General features: G+C 38.6%; 1 long non-coding RNA gene across 4 annotated transcripts; it reads left to right on the top strand.

Moving 5' to 3' along the window:
* Nucleotides 1–6: 6 nt before the first annotated feature.
* On the top strand, nucleotides 7–16,271 carry LOC110222429 (uncharacterized). 4 transcript variants are annotated; one of them, XR_002328376.2, is made up of 5 exons: nucleotides 7–741; nucleotides 3,121–3,276; nucleotides 6,666–6,822; nucleotides 10,444–10,498; nucleotides 13,305–13,520. It is a non-coding gene; the product is annotated as an uncharacterized LOC110222429 (long non-coding RNA). The 4 variants fall into 4 exon arrangements; XR_002328375.2 differs by lacking the exon at nucleotides 13,305–13,520 and adding an exon at nucleotides 15,808–16,271 and having other exon boundaries at nucleotides 8–741; XR_013482714.1 differs by lacking the exons at nucleotides 7–741; nucleotides 3,121–3,276; nucleotides 13,305–13,520 and adding exons at nucleotides 3,297–4,183; nucleotides 15,808–16,271.
* The last annotated feature ends 5,655 nt before the right edge of the window (nucleotides 16,272–21,926 follow it).

Here is a 21,926-nt window from a genome sequence, read left to right on the forward strand (position 1 = left end):
CGCAGCCGAACCTGCTACCCATCCGAGCGACGGCGACCCGGACCGCCTCAGCCAATGGGGGAGCTCCTCCAAGTCCCGCCCCCGGCGAGGCCCGGCCCCTCCTGCTTCGGAGAGAACCTATGCGGGTAGCGGCTCCCTTTCCTTCTCTCCCTACTTTTTCTCTCTCGCGCTCTCTAGATTTCTCTCCTTCTCCTCCTCTCTTCGCCATCGATACTCACGCCCCCAGGACCTGAATTTTTTTTTTCTTATTTTACACACACACACCCCCACAAAACATACACATTCTCTTCAGACTCACCGCGGGGGCGCGCTTGCGAGCTCTCGCGGCGTCGCTCGCGCTAGGTTTGGTTGACTCGTCAGTCCCCAGCAACCAGAGCTGGAAGGATGGGAGGGGGCGGGGTCGGGCTGCTGCCTGACAGGAGAAAGGAGGGAGGGTGACTAACAGGAGGAAAAAGGAAAGGATTGGCAGCCCGAAAGAGCGTAACTGGGAAAGAGGCAGTGGCAGAAACTGTGGGAGGGGGAGACTAGGAGGAGACCGGGTACCCCGCCAGTCACTGCAGAAAGGAGGGGAAATCCTGCCTGTAAAGAGCCATCGCAGCCTCACACCCGGGCAGGGGACACATGCACCGCAAGAAGGGGTGGTGGAGGCAGAGAGATAGGAGAGCTCGCAGGGAGCACATCTGGATGTAAAGTGGACGAGGGGGTGAAAAAGGAGGAAACGGAACCTTGGACATCTGCCAGGTGAATAATATAATAAAGGGTGGGGACTGACTTGTTCCTGCTGTCGCGCGGTCCCTTGCTACTGCCGCTGTCCTACTGCTGCAAGCTGGAAACACACACACACACACACGCTATCCATCACTCTGACATCCTGTTCTCTGAATTGGGAACAAACAGCTGGATGGCTTGGCAATGTCATTCGTGCACATGCTGTTGCTGCTGCACTGTGCCCCACTTCTGGAGAAGGCACAGCCCCCTCAGGCTGCAGATTCCCAATCTAGCAGTGAAGCAATGAAGTCATCACAAACCTAGAAGAGAAGGGTAGAGATCTTTAGACCCGTGCAGGACACCAGCAATATTTACTTTTTTTTTTAACTAAAATTGAGGGTGGAGACAACGACATAAAATATTATCCATGTTCAGTGGCCACTGTGCAAATGACAAGAATGTCACTTGCTTTAAATAGTATTTAAAATTGCAAAATAAATCTGGGTTCAAAAGCAAGGGGCTGGGGGAATGCTTCGGGGATTCCTCTTTAAAAAAAAGTTACTGATGCTGAGATTGTAATTGGGTTACTGCTACCACTAAATCAAAAATATGCAGCGCTGCAATATGAAATAGACACGTTCTAAACCTTCCACATGGCAGGCACACAATAAATGTTTGCTGCATTGAATTTATCTAATGGAATTGAACAACATATTACCTTTATTTATCTTTGACAGTCACTGTAACAGGAAATACTGAATTTGATATCACCATAGGTCAAGCTAATGCAGCTTTTTCCATGATGTTAATAACCGATAGCGAAATGGAGGTATGACCCTTATGGCTCGGCAGGAAGAGTGCCAGCTAATTTTGTAGGTAGCAGCCCGGAGTTAACAGTGATGGAAAACAATGCGAGGGGAATACGGAGCTCTGGCCTCCAATGTGTGCAAATTTAACAGGGCTGTATACTACCGGCTTAAGATCCCTGAGGAATTCATCTCTATTTCCCTATTAATAACTCCTGCTACAGAAACTATAACAGTGCTTCTGTGGAATCAAAATACTGATAATTATCTTTGATTTATTTTTATAAACCCTGAACAAGACAGGGGAAATTCAAGAACTGAAAGCCCCACTTTTACTAGGTCTGTATTATTTTTCTCAATAGGAAGATAAACTACGTGTATACTATAGCTTTGTTGAATTAAATTATACACAATGTGTTATCTCCAGTATCCAAAGGTGATTTACCATTAGTAGGATAAACCACAGTGCGTTGTTTTTCCAATGATGGTGAAGATAGTGATTGAGCCACTAGTAATTCAACCAATTTCTGACTGTGACCAAGGTACTTATTTTCTAGAAAACTAGCTCCCTCTGAATTAGGCAGCATTGTGCCCTTTTCTTTCTGGAACTGGACCCCTGTAGCTGACCTTATCAACACTATACTCTGAAACATTAATGCCAATTGGCATTAACTTTAAATTAAAATACAGAAAATCTGTCATCCTGGTTTGTCACCTATTATTAGAGTCCACTGGATTGGTAAATCAAATGTGTGTGTCATATGTATGTAAATCTTGTTCTATTTACCTTTTTTTTTTCCTTCTCAGTCTGAGCTTAGGCTCTGTTCTATCCTCTGTAATTTAAAGTCTTAAAGAGATGACTAGGGGAACTTGAAAGGTTAAGTAACTTGTGATTGTTCTCACAGGCAGTATGTAACAGAGACAAGACTTAACTGCTAATCTGCCATGATGCCTCTCATCTCATATGTCAGTAATTCTAAAATAGCCTTTCATTACAATCATCATCATTACCACCACTATCATCATCATTATTGTCAAAAAATGTTTGTTAAATATCTATAGATACAAGAGTAAAATCCAAACTAAGGTGTACATATCTGACCACTGTCTGCAAATTAAGAAAAAGAGGTGGGAGGTGGAGGGATATTTAACTTTTTAGTCCTGTTCAACTTAAATCAAGGTGGCAAATTTCATATTTTATTTTAAAGGGAGTACCATTTGGAAAATTGTAATACTGAGGAATGTAATCCGATATCTCACTTTAAATTATTAAATCCTCTGGCTCTGCTTTCCCATCTAGCCAGACAACCAGAAAAATGTTACCAGGAGGTTAACAGATTGCATCATGACAATAAAGTATTCCAAATATGGACAGTACTTATAAGATGAGGCACATCCTCCTTATCAGTAATGTAGAGCTTTTAATACTCAAGATAGCACAGCAATTGCCTGAAAGAAGTCCAAAAGGAACAACCAAGGGATATAAATATTGACGGACACAATATATTGTGGTTGGCCCACAGGGAATGTTCTGAGCTTTAAGACAACCCTTTAATAAGAACTACAACAGGTGCATACCACTCACTCCATCCACTTGCACTTCTAGGGCTTTTCATTTGTCTGAAGTGATGCAGATCTTGCCTGGAAAAGATCAGAGCAACTCTGAGTCAAAACCACATTAAGCATATACTCGAATATTCTGGCTCCGGAGGCCCAAGTGACTGGCAATGGTACAACCCCATTAGGGTTCCTCATCTATTTGGTGAGAGAAAGTTTCTTCCATCTACTTTCTAGGCATCTTTTGTATATATTGATTTTCTTCCACTTGTTGTCACCCCCTATCCTTGAGGGCAGGGACTGCTTTTTGCCTTTTTTGTACCCCTAGGATTTAGCACAGTGCTTGATATGCAATAGGTACTTAATACTTCTTGATTGAGTTAAATAATTAGGAAGTGGAGAATCCTCCACTGTTTGTAAATTATCCAGATTAGGAACTAAATTTGGGACAGATTCCCCACATTCACCAGCCCTCTTGTGGTGGCAGTAGGCTCCTAACTCTACCTTTGTAATAAGCCAGGGCTGACCAGATCAAAATGGTACCTTTGGTTCTGAAATGGAATGAATTGAAAACTCATAATCCATCTAACTGTTAACAAAACAAGGGAAGGATATTTAAATTAGGAAAAGGAATCGTTGGGGATACAGCACAGATTCAGTTGAGAACTCCGGTACTGCCCATCATGGTCTATGTGTCAAGCCTCAGCACCCAACTGGAGAGTCCTCATGACTCTTTGTACTCAGTTGAACAGGAAGCTCTATCAACAGCCTGAGTCTCAATCCTCTAAGCCAATTAAGTCTCAAGGACAGTTTTAATACCTTTGAAGGAGAAGAATTAACTGATCCCCTTTGTTGGGGGATTCTATCACTATAGTATTAATCTAGTTATTCCTATAAATGCCAAGATATGGAATAAGAAGAAGTGGCAAGTCCTAAGATCCTTTGCTTCTGATTCGTGAGCATTCACCATCCTGTAGCCTGGATCCAGTCCCACCAATGACATACTTTTTGGCCATCTTCTTTCTGCAAGGCTCCTGTGTTCCAGCCTCCTTCTATGACTGAGCACTCCACCTCCAATCCTAAAACACTAAACTTCTAATTTTGTGAGTGAGGTAGGAGCAATATCTGTTGTATATAAGCAGGACTGGTTTTGCCTTTAAGCAGGCAGGAAACTTGGGATCATCATTGGTTTACTTTCCTTGTCACTTGAGGCATTAAAGACTCAATTTGTAGGAATTCAGTGTTAAATGTTTCAACAGAATTTCCACTGCTGTATAGAAGTGCCTTTCTGACTTATAACTGCCATTATTGTGGAAAATACAGAACTGGAAGGAGGTAACATTTTGTCTGAATTGTATCCTTTTAAATCTTAAGTAAATTTCTTACATTTTTATGGCGTCCCATCATAATCCTAAACCTGAATGGATTGGACTAACCTGAGAATGACCTAGAATATGGCATTAATTGACAGGAGCTGATTGCACTGACTTCATTGTTATACTCATTGTTGAAATATGTGAAGGGTGGTGTAGAAGAAAGGAAGCCATGTGTGACCGAATGATCAGAAAGAAGACCCTGGTATCTATCCTGTTGTTGAAGTATTTTTAGTGTTATATGAGGAACCCTTTCAGTGAAATAAGGAAGGGGATCCTTCTGACCCTATAGGTTTGGCTCAGTGGGGGTTAAGAAGCTTGACAAGGAGAATAGAAATCTAAAAAGATTAATAATCTCCTGACTCTTATCAATAGCTTTGGAAAAACTGGATTGCCAGTGTGAGGAGATTGAAAAGATATCATTGTTACTCAAAAATTAAAGGCAGAGATAAATTTTTTAAATTAGCATTATTTTTAAAGACCATGAGTTGAAGGCAGAAGAGCAAGTTGTGGATTTAGTCATAGTATAGTTTAAGGACAATGCTAATGGCAGTAGAGGTAGGTCACAGATGAGAAGCATGATCTCTGACCTTAACATTATACTGTAGAATGTGTTAAACTATGTAGAGATTAGGGCTGAGAGAGAAAAAAATAGGAGCAGCAGTTAAGGATGAGATTGGGAATTGCCTTTTGTGGGAAGAAATGTTCAGTCTGGCCTATCCATCATTATCCACAGGGTTACTACCATTGGAGAACTGACTTCTTTCATCATGAGAGTTAGAGAATGTTCAGGCTATTTGGACCAAGAAACTTGAGAGGTTGCAGAAGTTTATTTAGCAAGTTAGTGAATCACTAACATAGTGACTAATGAGGGTATGGTTTAATGGGGGCAACTTTTTATCAGTGGCAGAGTCCCATAGGTTTAAAGAATTTATAGAGGATTGCTCTTATACAAAATCAACTGAAGCAGATAGAGGGCCCCAAATTCTTTCTTTTCTCATTTTTGCAAATAATATATGTAATATTAGAATTGTTCTTTGAATATTTCATAGAAGTGATAGAATTCACCTGGAAGGCCATATGGTCTTGGGGTATTTTTCCTAGGGGTTCATTTATGGCTTGTTCAATCTCTGTTCTTAAAATTAAGTTATTTAAATTCTCTATTTCTTATTCTATTACTCTGCTCATTTATATTTCTGTACATACTCATCTGCTTCATTTAAGTTATTGGTTTTGTTGACATGTAATTGGACAAAAATAATTTCCTGTATTTGTTGAGAATTGTCTCTTTTCATTTTTGATGTTGGCAATTTCTGTTTTCTGTCTTTAAAAAATAAACTAAGCTAATGGTTTATCTATTTTACCACTTTAAAGAAATAGTTTCTAGTTTTATTTATCAATTCAATTTTTTTATTTCAATTTTGTTCTTCTTGTATTTTTTAGATTTTCTGTTTTAGTTTTTATTGGAAGTTGGGGGTTTTTTTAATCTGGTTCCTTTTCTAGTTTTTGTTGTTTGCATGCCCAATTCATTGATCTGTTTTCTCGTTTTGTTGTTGATAAACGTTTTTAGAGACACATATTTTCCCTTTAGGATTGCTTTATCTATATTCCAAAAGTTTTGGTATGTCACCACATTGTTGTCATTTTCTATGCTGAAATTGCTTATTATTTCTGTGATTGATTCTTTGACCCTTTAGGATTAAATTAGTCTACATTTAAGTTTGATTCCTTTCTTCAAAGGAGAAAATTTTTAAATAAAAAAAAATTTACTGATTATAATTTTTATTGTCCTGCAGACACTAAAGGATGTGTTTAATATTTCTGCTTTTCTGCATTTGTTTATGAGGCTTATGTGCCTTAGAATGTGGTAGATTTTTGTAAGGATGCCACATAGATCTGAGAAATGTTTGTATTTCTTTCTTTTCCCATTCAGGAATTACCAAAGTGCTATCATATTCTAAGTTTCAAAAAATTCCATTCACACTTTTAACTTTTTGCTTTTCTATCTTCTTCTTAGATCTTCTACCTTGAAAGGGATTAGATTGAGGTCTCCAACTATTATTATTTTTGTCGTCTATTTCTGCCAGTTCTCATTTAATTTTTCTTTTCAAGTGTTAAGCCATTAACCACATATAAGTTAAGTATTGATATTATTGCATTGACAATTTGGCCTTCCAGAATAATTTTAATTGCGCTTATTTTTAGTGTTGCTTTGTCTTAGATGATGACTGCTATCCCTGCTTTTTTGAGTTGACTTGAAGAAAAATAATTTCTGCCCCAGCCTCTTATTTTGATTCTGTGAATCTTTACACTTCAAATGTGTTCATGGAAACTGTGTTTATTGAAAATGGATTCAGCTACCCTCCTCCATTTTAAGAGTGAGTTGATCCCATTCATGCTCATTGTTATAATTGTTAATTTTGTATTTCCCTGTATCATATTCTCTTCATCTGATGCCTATTCTCCCCATCCCTTCCTCTGTATTTATATACTTATCTTCTAGAACCTTAATTATTAAAAATAGTAAGTTTCCTACCTTTCTTCCTCCTAGTTTATTCCTTTTTTACTCTCCTTTTCCTTACTCTCTTAAAACTATCAAAACAGAATGAATCTACCCCCTAGTCCTTTGTTTGTCTTATTTAATTCCCTCTATGACCTTTGAAAACATGAAGTTCTAAAATGACACTTTCTTTTTCCCCATTAGAATGTTAGCATTGCTTCATTGTATGTTGTTCAATTGTCACGTTCAATTCTTTGTGACTCATTTGGTGTTTTCTTGGCAAAAATACTAGAATGGTTTGCCATTTCCTTCTCCAGCTCATTTGACAGATAAGGAAACAGAAGCAAAGAGGGTTAAATGACTTGCCCAGGGTCACACAGCTAGTAGGTGTTTGAGGCCAGATTTGAACTCAGGAAGATGAGTCTTCCTGACTCCAGGTCCAGCACTCTATCCACTGTGCCATCTGGCTGCCATGCTTCACTGTGTATTCCCTTTTGATTTACTCAAACATATATTATCTTTCTAGGTTTCATTTGACACTTGTGTTTTCATTTCAAAGCTTCTCTGATAAGGTCTGGAATTAAAGCTATGTAAGGAATTAATTTGATTACATTTGAATAAGAGCTATTCCCCCATAGCTATATAATCAAAGAATATAAACAGGCAGTTTTCAGTGTGAGAAATCCAAGCTATTAACGACATATGAAAAAATGCTCCAAATTATTAATGATAAGAGAAACACAAATTAAATCATCTGAGGTTCAAAAAAAGAGTGAAAATGAGAGTTATTGCAGGGACTTTGGAAGGAGAGGCACAATAACACTATTGGTAGAACTGTGAGTAGATTAGAACAGCAAGTGGTAGTGGGAATTTAGTGAACCACACTGACTCCATCTTATGATTCAATTCTGGATCTAGCTCAGTTCCCTTTCTATTCAATTACAGGCCAATTTTTGTTTTGTGAGAAGACTTTATTCAATTGTGGGAATTGTGAGAAAACTTTATTGCATTTTTTGGACCTAACTCTGTATGACTGGGAAACTGAACCACCTCTAACTGCTGCTTAAAGACCCTTAACTAAGAATGTAGGTTATGTTGACCAGAAACTGTCAGATTCAAAGATTGAAGCAGGGAGTTTTCTCACAATTCACTCATATGTCTTATCTGAAAAACTTTTCAATAAATGTTTCCATGTTTCTTTGATTGAAATCAGACACTTGGAAGGAGTAGAACACCTCTTTTTCTGATTTCAGGGAATTACATCTGTTCAATCTCCCCTTCCAAACTTGGAAAGTCCCTAATCTTTCCTCCAATTAGAAATCAGATCAACAAATTTTGTATCCTGGTTAATTGTTTTCTCCTAATTAATTGGTCTTATTTGATTGTTTTTGGTGCACAAAAATCTGTCTCCTCCTGTCGGGGTCCAATGCCAAAGCTGAAGAATGCCCAGAACCAATTTGTTATGCAGTTGGCATACATTGCTTAATAAATCAATATGCTCAGAAGTTCAAACCTTTGTTTCCTCAGTCATTTTATTTTTCACCCACCACAACTGGGAACTGGTCCAGTCATTCTGGAAAGTAACTCGAAACTATACCCCCAAAGTCAAGAAATTATGCATATTCTTTGCCTAGCAATATGGCATATATCCCACAGAGATCAAAGAAAGAAAAGTCCCATATATACCAAAAAAATATATATTTGTAGCAGCACTTTATATTGTGGCAAAACAACTGGAAACTAAAAGTGTCTATCAACTGGGAAAAAGCCAAACAAGTTATTGTATATGAATGTATTGAATATTGTGCCATAAGTAATGATGAATGGGATAAATCAGAGAAACATGATAAGGCTCACATGAATTGGTTTGGAGTGAAATGAGCAGAATGAGGAGAATAATTTATACAATGAAAGCAATTGCCATTATAAAAATCTGCAATTAAGAGAAACTGAGGCACAAAGTTCTAAGCATAATCAATTTATAAGCCAGGCTAGCAATTGCTAATAAAGGGGATCCAGGGCACCTCAGTAACCAGAGATGCATCTGACAGTCAGAGCAGCCCTTTTATACAGCTGAAAAGGTAGCAGTACAAAAAATAGTTCAGTGATACAAGCTAAACTAAGACTGTGATTGATCTGACACAGAGATGGAAGGTGGGCTATGGTTGGCTTGACTCAGAGGGAAGATTTCCATAACCCTTCCATAACCCAGGGCAATAGGAAAAAAACACAGAACTGACTACATCCTCTGGGAAGTCTCATGGTGGGCAAACATCTTATTACCAGATTGACTAACCTCACCCTATGGTCAGCAAATTCATAGATCTGAGTTATAGGTTTCAGGGGAATTGAAACTTACATAATGAGGGCGCCAATCAATACGAAGATCATTAATACATAATAAATTGACTTATCCTTATTAAGATAATACAAAATAAAGCTAAGTATCAATTATTGATTTCTCACAATATAAAAAGGGAAAACAAATTTGAAAACTTTAGAACTTTGATCAATGCCATGTTCAATTGTAACACCCAGAGGACTAATAGAGGCATGCTACCCATTTCCTAACAAATTGATGGACTAGAGGTTAAGAATGAGACCTACATTTTTGGACATGGCCTATATGTGGGTGTGTTTTCCTTGACTCTTATTATTTATTATAAGGGCAGGTTTTGTTTTGTCTTTGTGTGAGAGGAGAGTTGGGGAGGAGAGAATTGTGATACTGATAGTGTTAAGAGAAAAGAAGTAAAAAGAAAAGAAAGGGAAAGAGAGTTATTGAAGCATTTTTTCATGCTTAGAGAATCTGCAGGAAGTTCAGAGGAAGGTACAGACAAGGTGGACAGCTTTGAAACAGTGTTGAATTTATTATATGTTCCATAATAAGCTATACAAAATTAATTTGCTGTTTCATTGTCTTCTTTGTGTATGGAAATTGTCAAGTTCAGAATAATAAAAATAAAAATTATTTTTTAAATGAAGAAAATCTCATTTTAGAATGACTAGAATCTAGAATGACTTTCCTCCTCCACCCCACCCCAGTCGAACACATCCTGTGATGTGTTCAGTTTTGGTTGCCATGTTTTTAAAAGATATTGACAAACTAAAGCGTTCTCAAAAGAATATGAGCAGGGTGATGGGGGATAGAATACATACCAAATAAATATGGATTGAAGGAACAGATCTGGGCATGTTTACCTTGGAGAAGAGAATCTTTTTTGGTAGGGTAGGAGAGGCTGATGATAACTGTCTTCAAATATTTGAAGGGCCATCCCCACAAAGAGGTTAAATGTGAAACTTCCTCCTGAAGAATAGAACTAAGAACAAAGGTGGAAATTGCAGAGAGGTTCATTTTGGCTTAGTATAAGGGAAAATAACCTAACAACTAGGAGTTTCCGAAAGGAAAGAAGACTGTGATAAGTTTTCTTATCATAAACTCATAGATTAAGAATTGGAAGGGACCTCAGAAGCCAACTAGCCCAACTCTTTTATTTTACAGATGAAAACACTGAATCCCACTGAGGAGAAGTGACTTGTCCAGGGTAACATAAGTGGTAAGCATCAGAGGCCAAAGGTGATCCAGATGTTCATTGGAAATCTTCAAGCGGAGGAATTCCTATTCAGGCATGGTTAGGCTAAATAACTTGAAGGTTCCTTCTGATGCTGAAATTATGGGTTCTGTAAATACATTTTGATAGGCATAGCACCTCCTCCACTGTCATTCCCCTAGGTTGCACTGGCAGGGTTGGGTGCCTCAGAGGGTGAACTTCCTTGGGCTCTAGGGGTAAACCTAAGAACTGGTTTTCTAACTTGTTATTCACAAGCTTCTGTGACATTTAAAAAGTTCAAGAGACATAATGTCTGGGTAATTAGTCATCTTATTAATAATGCTAGCATTTTAATAAAAGAGGTCAGTGGCACTCTCAAATGCCAAAGACAATCATGGCGGTGGGTTCGCAGCTTATGAGTAGCCTTGGAAAAGTGGGTGTTCCAGAGGGTGGCAATCAACTCTGATTTGTTAACAAGTAATGAGAGAGAATAAATATTACAATGAGGGGCTGGACCTATTCTGATAAACTTTGATTATGTCATTTACTTCTAAATTACACACACACACACACACACACACACACACACACACACACGCCCTTGGCCAATCTAATCAATGAATTTATTCACACCCAAACCTGAGTAGAACACAATAGGATTAAATTCCTTGTAAGGTTGGGTGGAATTTGACCAAGGCTGAGGAGTTAGTTCAGTCTCTTATCAGTAATGTCCTTCAAGAGACTGAACTTTGAAATGAGGACTATAGAAAAAAGGGAAACTCTGGATCTCCCCAAATTATGGGTTATTAATAATCATGTCTCTCATTTCCCACTAACCATCAGGCAGACTCACTTTCTTGCCTCTTTAGCAGAAGTATTTACTTAACATGGTATTGATAGGGATAGGATTTGCACCTCCAAACATAACACACCATATCTTTGAAAGCAACCCAGTCCATAAATTTTCCTATACATTTCAGTAACCCAGATCACTGGTGCCTCCACCCAAGGCAACTGGCCCACCCCAGTCCATTTAGATTACTTATTTAGCTTACTTGACACTCCTTAATCTGATCTAGACCCCTTTCTCTGTTACCTTTGGAGTGGTACTTACCATTCACAGATTCCATATAGATCTTCCCAGTCTTTCTGTATAAAAATATCAACCTTATCCTCATCAAATGCACAGATTACTTAAGAATCCCACTGTGACACAATAAACTTGTCTTGGATTGAAAGGAGGCTTGAGGCAGACTCCTGCCCTGTACCCCTGTATTTCAGGGTTCCTAGCATCCCCAGATCACAACAGTATAACACTCTACTCAAAAATCTGGGGCACATTCTCCCACAAATACAGAGCATCCATGGGGAGAATGGACACCAACTTTAAATCCAAAGGTAGTGAGGCATATGTGTAGAGAATACATGTGGCAAAGGGGTAACACAACACCTTGCTCCTGTAAATCCTTTCCCTTCCTTTTTAACTGTACAAAGGTTAGGGAAACTTTAAATTCCGTTTAGGTGAAGCTCTCTGTTAGGCTCCAATGGTTGTTACCTTTGTAGAGTCCTTAGCTGATATTTCTCTCATCCATGAGGGGTGCTGCTGCAAGAAACTGCCTTTCCTCAAGTAATTTTTGGTCCAAGCTAGTTGTATTGTCTCCTACTGGTCTAGTGTTTCTGATCCCAGCTAGATACAGTGCCTGCAACTGGTCTAGTCTGTTGAAAACAAGGTCAGTGGTGAAGAAGGGTTGGTTAGGAGACAGAACAAAACTTCTTCTGCCTCCTCTTGTCCCCTCCCCTGTCCCAAAGTGATTCTGTCTCAGGGGCTTGGCTGCAACTCTCATATTGGAATCCTTTAAACTGTAATTCTTTCACTACTAGTCCCATTTGCCACTTGACTATCAAACTCGAACCTGGCTTACTGTTTTTATATGTAGTCTAAGAGGTGTTACGTAGGCTCCTCAATCACAAAATGTTTCTTGTGCCTGCCTTTCATCTAATAGCCAAATCCATATAGTCCTCTGGAATTGATTAATTATTCACACCTCGTTTATTAGACTTTAGATTGCTTGATTCAGTTGAGATGTCTGGGCCTCCCATAATAATATCAGTGTCGGATAGAATGTCACCCTTAAATAGAAATATGGAGATATAATTTCTCTCTTTAGCTTCACAAAAAGAAAACTGATTAATCTTATGATAACAGCAATAAACTAATAAATGAAATAAAGCCATGTGAGCAGGTGCAATAGAGAATAGTTCCAGATCTCTTCCCTTCAATGTATGTTGATTTCTTACTGCTGCATACTCATGAATCAAGAACACTAAAGACAAGCACATTCACATACTCTTAACTTGACATTCTTCCTGAATATGATACACAGTCGTTAGCAGAGAGATTAATCCAGAGGGCTATTTCAGAAATATTTGTCACTCCTAGGCACCTCTACTGAATACTCATAATTTGAAGTGATTAAAAAAAACCCCGCTATTGCAAAGATGTCTTTTCTAGTTTTTGTTAGCACCATAGGCAAAACAATACAGCTAAAATAGAAGGGTGAGAAGGAGCAAGTGCAATTATACCAGGAAGTTCCACAGGTTCTTGATTCAACAATGGCACCGATCAGTGGCCATATTTCTACAGAAAGCAGTTACCACCCCTGGTGTTACTAGATTATACAAGGTCTTAAAGAAGGAGACTGCTGGAAAGGGGACAAAGACTTAGGTAGGTCCTTGAAACAATAAAAGCATTGGGCCAAGTAGTCTAGGAATGCCCAGGCTCTTTCTTCTCTGTATATCTGCCCTATACTAGGTTCAGTATCAGAGGTCCAGGATGTTACGGGGACATTCAGTAAAGAAGGAATGAATGCCTTTGTTCCTTGGAAGCATACAACTCATCACATTTCACCAGGCCTGTGCAAGGGCATCAAGAAGGAGCCTTATATACACTAATGCTTTGTTGGTGAAGCTGAATCCAGACATTTTGGAAAGCACTTTGGAATTATGCAAATAAAGTGACTTTGACATAGCTTTGACTCAGAGATTCCATTACTAGGTTTATACTACAAGGAGGCCATTGGTAAGAAGAAAGTCTCCATATGTAGCAAAATATTTATAGCAGCACTTGTTTGATAGCAAAGAATTTTAAACAAAATATATGTCCATCAAATGGAGAATGGCTAAACAAATTGTGGCATGTAAATATAATGGAATATTGCTCTGCTGTGAGAAATAGCTGATGTGATGAATACAGGGAAGCATAGAAAGACCTACATAAATTGACACAGAGTAAAGCAAGCAGAGCTAAGAAAACAACATTCACAACAGTTATAACAATGTAAACAGAAAGAACCTCAAACAAAACAACTATTGTAAAATTATGAAAAGCAAGCATGATTTGAAAGAGTCCCAACACCTTTGCAGAAGTGAGAGGTCCACAAGTGTTGCCCAATACATATATTTTTGATGTAGTGATCAATTATGGTGATTTTTTTATTTTTTTGTCTCCAAAAAATGTTATCTGTTATAGGAGATTTGCTCTCCAGGAGCAGGAAAGGGAGAAAAATGGTGTTGTTAATCAAGGGAGAAAATTGTAGTGATATAAACATTTTTTAAAGATATCAGTAAAACAAAAGATATCAAATAAAGCATTTTTATTTTTTTAAAAGGAGCCTCAGCATTATTTGGGAATGGGTGAACAAGTTGTGACATATGATTGTGATAAAGTACTATTGTGCTATAAGAAATGATGAGGGGAGTGGTTTCAGAAAAAAAACATGGTAAAACCCATATGAGGGGGCAGCTAGGAGGTACAGTGGGTCTAGAGCACTGGTCCTGGAGTCAGGAGGACCTGAGTTCAAGTCCGGCCTCAGACATTTGACACTTACTAGCTGTGTAACGCTGGGTCAGTCACTTAACCCCATTGCCTACCAAAAAAGCCAAAAACAAATAAAACCTATATGAACTGATGCAAAGTGAAGGGAGAAGAACTGGGAGATCATTGTGCACAGTCACAGCAATGTTGTAGTGATCCACTGTGAAAGACAATGATCCAAGACAATTCCAAAGGACTCATGAGGACAAAATGCTATCCATCTCCAGAGAGAGAACTGATGAACTCTGAGTGCAAATGAAAGTATAATTTTCTAGCTTTTTGCATGTTTTTTGTGTGCTATAGCTAATATGAAATATGTTTTGCATAATTTCACATATATAATTAATTGCTATCATACTGCTTGCTTTCTCAGTGGGTGGGGGCGGGGTGGGAGGAAGGGAGAAAATTTGGAACTCAATTTAAAAAGAAAAGAATGCTAAAAATAAATAAATGTATATTTTTTCTTTTAAAAATAAAATCAAAGGAGCATCAGGGCTAGTGCTGCTGGCTTTATAGGGAGGGATATAGATAAGAGCTCAGATCTGTATTAAGTGTTTAGGAGCCCACAAGTGGGTTCAGGGTACAAGGAGTGATTTAATGGCTATACATGAGGAGGGAGTTGTCCTGTAGCAGGGAGAGAAGTTTGAATGGAGAGGTTAAAAAGAAATGATTGCATGCAGGGAAGGTTCTATGATCATGTAAGGGAAACAGAGAAAGAAAAAGTGAGACAATAAATGGTAAGACAAGCACCCAGGTGACAAGGTCCAACTTGTGCTCTTGCCTTAAGGACAGGCAATAGTTACATTATTACATTATTACACACCACATATGACGTTGTTGTTCAGTTGTGTCCCACTCTTCATGATCCCATGGACCATACTATCTATAGGGTTTTCTTGGCAAAGATACTTTTTTTTTTCGGCTAGGCACTGGGGTTAAGTGACTTGCCCAGGGTCACACAGCTAGTAAGTTTTATGTGTCTGAGGCTGGATTTGAACTCTGGTCCTCCTGAATCCAGGGCCAGTGCTCTATCACTGTGCCACCTAGCTGCCCCTAAAAGCTTTTTTTTTTCTTGGCAAAGATACTTGAGTGGTTTGCCATTTCTTTCTCAGTAGATTAAGGCAAATAGAAGTTAAGTAACTTGCTCAGAGTCACACAGCCAATAAATGTCTGAGGCTGGATTTGAACTCAGGTCTTCCTGACTCCAGCCCCAACACTCTATCCACAGAGCCGCCTGGCTGCCTCCTATATATGTACCTACTTGTTTCTGTGTATACGTGTGTATATGTGTATATATATATATATATACACATACATATATATATATGTATATATGTATATATATGTATATGCACATATATGTCTACATATAGTCAGCATTCAAGACCACCCCCCTCTTTTTACTCTTTTTTTTTAAACTATTAGACACTCTCTTTTCCAGAGTTAAGGCCCAGCGAGAAAGCTGTTACCCTGAGCTTGGCATACCAACAACCCTTCGTGCTCGCGCTGTGGATGAACACTGCTGCAACTAAATCACAGAACTGACAGTGCCTGAGCTCGGCCAAGCACCAACAGACTTGAAGCCCTGCTATGAATGGACTTTTTGTCACTAGATAACCTTGCCTCACTGTTGCTGTTGTTTCTCACCACTTTTGCTACAATCCACCATTTGATCCTCTATCTAGCCACAAATATATAAATCAAGATTTAGCCCAGGGGTGGGGAACCTGAATCCAATCTGGATTTCAGTCAAAGGGTGGTATTTGAGGACCACAGTGTGGCCTTGAGACCACAGGTTCCCCACCCCTGGTTTAGCCCCACTGCCTTGGGTCTCCTCCTAGAGGAGGCCCCAGTACATGTGTCTAATTACCCTTCTCCAATGGAATAAAGAAAGTTTTGTGCTGAGGTCTTTGGTATTTTTGTAGTTAACAGCAGTTGCAAAACCTGTGATTCTTTGGTCATTTGTTATCAGAGTCGACAATGTCCTGAAAGTCTTAGTTCCATTTTAAACTTTGATAAAGTCTAAACACTATTAGAAAAAGAGATGAAGCTCCTCTGGCATGCTTTATTCTTTGTGAACCCATGCTAACTGGCTGTTGGTGATCTTTCTAAGGATTCACAAACCGTCTCTTCAATAATCTATTATAGAATTTTGAATTCTTTTTTTTTTTGTGAGGCAATTGGGGTTAAGTGACTTGCCCAGAATCACACAGCTAGTGAGTGTTGTGTCTGAGGCCAGATTTGAACTCGGGTCCTCCTGACTCCAGGGCCAATGCTCTATCCATTGTACCACATAGCTGTTCCTATTAGGGAATTTTGCCAGAAATCAGTGTTAACTTTACTAACTTTTAACAACTTTTAACAAACTTCCTTCTGGATTTCCAGGTCACATGAAGAGCAAAATGTCAGATTGGATGCTTTCTCTACACTGCTTTAGCTGTTGAAACACTCCAAAAAGAGCAATTTTTTGCCAGCTATAGAACAATTACAGCTAAGTCCACAGAAGGGAGAGGACCTTTATAAGACACAATTCTTATTAATTAGAGAATACTAATCTTCAAAATGCTCATTCAGAATCTCTGCCCTAACAGTCTGTCATCAGGGACACACAACCTTGGACTTAGGACCCATCAATAAGCAAGTATTTATTAAGTACTTACTATGGGTCAACAGGCACTAAATACTAGGCACTAAGGTTATAAAAAAAGAATGAAACAATCCCTACTCACAAGAAATTCACATTCTAATGGGAAGACCACAGGTACCTGTATAAGCATATATAGAATACATATGAAGAGAATAAAAACAAATAAACGCAATTTGTTCAATATAAGGTAGCTAGAGTGAGAGGGCACTATAGTGATTGGGGGTGGGGAGAAGGATCAGGAAAAGCCTTATGTCAGAAAGTCGACCCAGTCATATTGGCAGTCATCTAGTATAGTGAATCACTTAGAGCCTGAAGATGTAGATAAACAGTCTCTTTAATAAAAACATCCAACAATACAGAGGTAAAAGATACTCAAATGAGACCCTCAAAAGCAAGCCCCGAACAAGAAAATTAAAAGCAGTTAGCAAGAAGGTTCCCTGGGGTCTTAGGAGTTTTTCCACTAAAGTCCTAAAACTGTTTTTATATTCTCTTTGCCCAAAGGGTCCACAACTGAATCCCAAATCAATCCCTCTGGGGACAAAGTGTACTCAAACTGCCTCAGGTCTTCTCCACAGCTTCTTTGATGAATAGAGACTCTCTCAGGGTAGGATTTAGGGAGCAGAAAGGAAGATCGGTGGGAACAACTCAAGCCTTCCCAATTTCACCAGTTTCTCGGACCACAACAAAGTGGTCCTTGAGCCTTAAAAGGAGAGAAGGATTCTATGAGAAAGAGATTAGGAAGGAGTGCATTCAGATACAGGGGACAGTTGGTGTAAGGAACAGAGATGAGAAATGAATTGTCATGTGAGGCACCCAGAGAAGTCAAGTTTGAGTGGACTGCAAAATGCAGAAGGAGAAGTAATATCTAATGAAAAGATAGGTTGAGGACAGTTAGTGAAGGGCATTACAAGCCAAACAGAGGAGTTTGTGTTTTATCCTAATCGCAAAAGAGAGGCATTAGAGTTGATTGTGAGTAGGGGAATGACATGTTCACATCCTCCCCTCCTGCAAAGATTGTGCTGACACATTCTCCTCCCCCAGCTGCCCCAGTGATTCTGCCTAGCCAAGTGAGAAGGAAGGCAAAAGTGGGAGAAGAAAAAAAAATGCTACCTTTTACTGGGCCCAGTCTAAGATTAGGGACTCCTAAAGCTGCAGAGACTTTACACAGAGACTTCCACCCCTTTCCCCAAACCTGAAAAAAAGTGGCAGATAATAGATTCTGTTCATCCACAAGAGGAAAAGGAAGAGATTCAAGGGAGGGACTCAAATAGGGATGGGAAGAGTGTCTGATTTTACCAGACCTGAAGGAAATAGGACTGAAACCCAGCTGGGGCCCATCCTGTGTCCCTAAAAAGTACTCAGGCAGAGATCCAAGCTGATGAACCCTAGATCCCCCAACACAGGAGGTTAAGGCAGCTTTTCCCAGCTTAGGGGATGTACTCACTCCAAGAAGGAATCATAAAAAGGTGAATAACTAGAAATCATAAGGAAAAAAGATTAAAACACCAAAATTTTCAAAAGGAAAAAACTCCTAAAAAAAACCCCATGAGTATAATAAGTAAATCAAGAGAAGACACCAAAACCAGAAGGAAGGAATGAGTACTAAATCCTTATAGAGATTAAAAAGCTCTCTAAATGAATAGTACAAAACAAAAGTAGATAATCTAGTGTATGATGAAATATACTGAATTCTGGGGATTTTTGAGGGAGCATGGAACAAAAAAATAAGAAACTCCAGAAGTATGCAAAATGAAAATTAAATTAATGAAATGAGAAAATAGGGATTAATATAGCTCAGAACTTAGTGCTTTCAAAGCAGAATAGAAAAAAATTGAATCTATAATAGAAATATCTTTCTAAAGAAGTGAGAGAGATGAGCAGATTTGGAATGCAAACATACTGAAGTAGAGGAAAACCTGGAAGAAGGGAAGCAAAAGACAACAACATTAAAATAAAACATGAACTCTATATACCAACCCAATGAGATAGACTTTGAAGCAAAAACAACTAACAATGCATGCCTTATTTCTAACCTGAAGTCCCCACCTCTTTGCTAAGGGGCAGGAGTCATGCCTCACCATCAGTCCTCTAAAATTGTGATTTCTGCTGAGTCAGAGCCAGAATAAGTAAACATTTATTAAGTACCTACAGTGGGCCAGGCATGGTGCTAAGGGCTGGAGAAACAAAGAAAGGCATGGCTGTCACCTGCCCTCTTAGGAGGTTACAATCTAATGCAGGAAGACAACACATAAAAAGAACCTAAAAAACTGGGCAGGTGAGGGGTTGAAAACTGTGGAGGGAAGTACAATGAAATCCTACAGCAGGAGTGAATAATGATATGACGAAGTGTGAGTTATACAGTTGAATTCATCTTTCAGAATGATAAATTTCTGAAGACCATGAAGTCTAGGAGAGCTGCTAGGTAGGAAATTAATACAGCACTGCATATCAAAATTCTGAAGTCCAGGGCAGCTAGATGGTGCAGTAGATAAAGCTCTAGCCTTGGAGTCAGGAGGACCTGAGTTCAAATGTGACCTCAGACACTTGAAACTTATTAGCTGTGTGACCCTGGGCAAGTCACTTAACCCCCATTGCCTCAAAAAAAAAATTCTGAAGTTCTCAATGTAATTTTCCTTTATATTATTGTAGTCGTTGTGTATATTATTCTCTTGGTTATGTTTATTCCATTCTGCAAGAATTTATGTAATTTCCTTTCTAATTATTTCTTTCTAGTTCTTCATATTAATTTCTTCTACCACAATAATAATCCATTACATTCACATATCACTTTTTGATACATTCCCTAATAAATAGCCATCCACTTTCCTTCCAGTTCTTGGCTACTACTAAAGTTCATTGTTGTTGTTCATTTGATTCAATCATGTCTGACTCCTCGTGACTCCGTGTGGAATTTTCTTGACAAAGATACTGGAATATTTGTCATTTCGTTCTTCAGCTTATTTTACAGATGAGGAAACTGAAGTAAACAGGGTTAAGTGATTTGCCCAGTATCACATAGCCAGTATGTCTGAGGCCAGATTTGAACTAAGGAAGATGAGTCTTCCTGATGCCAGGCCTGTTACTCTATGCCACCTAGCTGTTATACTAAAATATTGTTATTAAAAAATAAGTAAACTAAAGTAAACTAAAATAAAGTAAAATAAATAAAATTAAGTACTGGTATTAATATTTTTGTATATATAAGACCTTTCCCTCTGTCTTTGACTTCATTAGATGATATGCTTAGTAGTGATACCACAAGCTCAAAGAGAAAATATAGTTTAGGGGCAGCTAGGTGGCACAGTGGATAGAGCACCAGCCCTGGATTCAGGAGGACCTGAGTTCAAATCCTGCCTCAGACACAACACTCACTAGCTGTGTGACTCTGGGCAAGTCACTTAACCCCATTGCCTAGCCAAAAAGAGAAAAAAGAAAATACAGTTTAGTTACTTTTGTGGTATTCTTTCAGGTTGTTTTTTGGAGTGATTAGATCAATTCATGGTTCTGTCAATGATGTATTAATGTGCCTATCTTCCTATGGCTTAGAATAGTTAGGAAAGGTTTGAAGTGAGAGAATAAGAACAGTATTAAGACTGGTTGATTTTTTTGTATGTATTTTCTGTTTTTGTTTGGGTTGATTCATTAAGGAATCATTCTAAAAATATATTCTGTGGGATCACTATAATCCTCCCAAGGTCTTCAGGAGAATCCCTTCTGAACCCTTTTCTTTGATATGTCTAACCTATATATGTTTAAGCTATGCTCCAAAATTTTCCCCTGCTTCCTCCAGACTCTTACTTCACCATGAAGTTCTATTCTCCTTCTGTCAATTTTATTTCCTTTACTTCCAGCTTCAACAGGAAGAGCAAACAATAACCAATTTTCCAACCCAGTCAAGTGAGCTATTATTATTGCGGGGCAGTATTGAGTCTCAAAGTATCATATGAAATAGTGGGGAGGAGGACCCAGGTGAAAAATAAAAAAAAGGAAGAAGCAAGGCTGAAAAGGACTTGAGAAACTAATCAACTCATAATTTTTTTTTAACAGATGGAGAAAATGAAGCCTGGAGAAGTAACACAAGTAGTATCAAGATTCAAACCCAGATTATCTGACTCTAACTAAAGTGATGTTCCTTTCAGTATGCCATTTTGCAGAGTGGACAACAAGCATTAACCAATCAGCCAAGTGGGATACAGGAGTAAAATGGAAGATTCAGTGGCGCTGGGATGTAGTCTCCGAAGCATGCAAAGAGTAACTCTGCTCTAGAATTGCTAGGAGTTACTTTCCAAGCTTACCTTGTCTAAGCAGTACTGAGGAACTTCATCTGGAATGAATATCTAATTTCAGGTTTCAACAGTTCCTTATTACTCCAAGATAAAGTCCAGACTACTCAGATTTAGACGACTAAGATTCAGACTTTATTACAAATATTCACATTTATTTCACAATATCTCCCCCTCTGTTTCCCCCACATCATTACCTTAGTAAAAACTCTCATCACTCATTTGGACTATTGCAATAGCCCCCTAATAGTTCTTCCCACTTTCACCATCTCTTTTCTTTGATCTAAATTTCCTACAACTGCCAGACTTCTGCATAGATGTGGTCGTCTTATTCCATTGCCCAGAAATATTCAGTGGCTTTCTATTTGGGGGCATAATCAATCAATCAATAAACATTTACCATATGCCAGGCATTGTGCTAAGTGCTGGGGATGCAAAAAACAGGCAAAAGATAGTCTCTGTCTTCAAGAAGCTTGCAATCTAACGGGGGAGACAACATGCAAGCAAATATATACAAAGCAAGCAGAACAAATAGGAAATAACTCACAGCAGGAAGGCATTGGAATTAAGAGGGGCTGGAGACCTTCCAATAGAAGGTCGGATTTTAGTTGGGACTTAAAGCAAACAAGG

The sequence above is a fragment of the Phascolarctos cinereus genome, unplaced genomic scaffold, assembly GCF_003287225.1.
Source record: "Phascolarctos cinereus isolate Bilbo 61053 unplaced genomic scaffold, phaCin_HiC Scaffold_726;HRSCAF=1367, whole genome shotgun sequence".
NCBI classification, from domain to species: Eukaryota; Metazoa; Chordata; class Mammalia; order Diprotodontia; family Phascolarctidae; genus Phascolarctos; species Phascolarctos cinereus.